This window comes from Octopus bimaculoides, chromosome 28 (assembly GCF_001194135.2).
Source record: "Octopus bimaculoides isolate UCB-OBI-ISO-001 chromosome 28, ASM119413v2, whole genome shotgun sequence".
Taxonomy (NCBI): Eukaryota; Metazoa; Mollusca; class Cephalopoda; order Octopoda; family Octopodidae; genus Octopus; species Octopus bimaculoides.
The window spans coordinates 17,045,207-17,046,053 of record NC_069008.1 but is presented as its reverse complement, the minus strand read 5'-3'; positions in this window follow the sequence as shown (position 1 = coordinate 17,046,053).

Genomic DNA, 847 nt, shown 5'->3' with positions numbered 1-847 from the left:
AACAAACGAAGGAAAGAACGATTGAACGTATGTACGTACATACGTAAGAATGAACGTACGAACGAGCGTACGTACGTACGAATGAACGTGCGTACGTACGAACGATCGAACGAACGAACGAAGGAAAGAAAGAAGTAACGAATGAAAGTACGTACTTACGTACGTAAGAACGAACGAACGAAAGAACGAACGTACGTAAGTACGAACGAAAGAACGAACGTACGTAAGTACGAACGAACGAACGAACGTAATTATGTACGTACGAAAGAATGAACGTAGGTAGGTACGTATATAAGTACCTACGTACGAACGTACGTAAATACGTCCGTAACAACGAAGGAACGAACAAACCAATGAACGAACGAACTAACGAACGTACGTACGCACGTACGTACGTAGGAACGAACGAACGTACGCACGTATGTACGTACGTACGAAACATGAAAGAACGTAAGTACATACATAAGAACGAACGAACGAAAGAATTAACGAACGAACGACCTAAAGAACGAACGTACGTACGTACGTACGAAAGAACTAATGAACGAACGTCCGTACGTAAGTACGTATGTAATAACGAACGAATGATCGAACAAACGAACGAACAAAGAAACAGACGAACGTACTTACGAACGAACGATTGAAGGAACGAACGGACATAGGTACGAAAAAAACGAACAAAGAATTGAACGTATGTATGTACGAACGAACAAACGAACGAACGAACGAACAAAGAACGAACGTAAGAACGAACGAACAAAGAACGAACGAACGTACGTATGAACAAATGATCTAAGGTAAGAAAGAACGTCCGTATGTAAGTACGTTCGTATGTACGAACGAATAA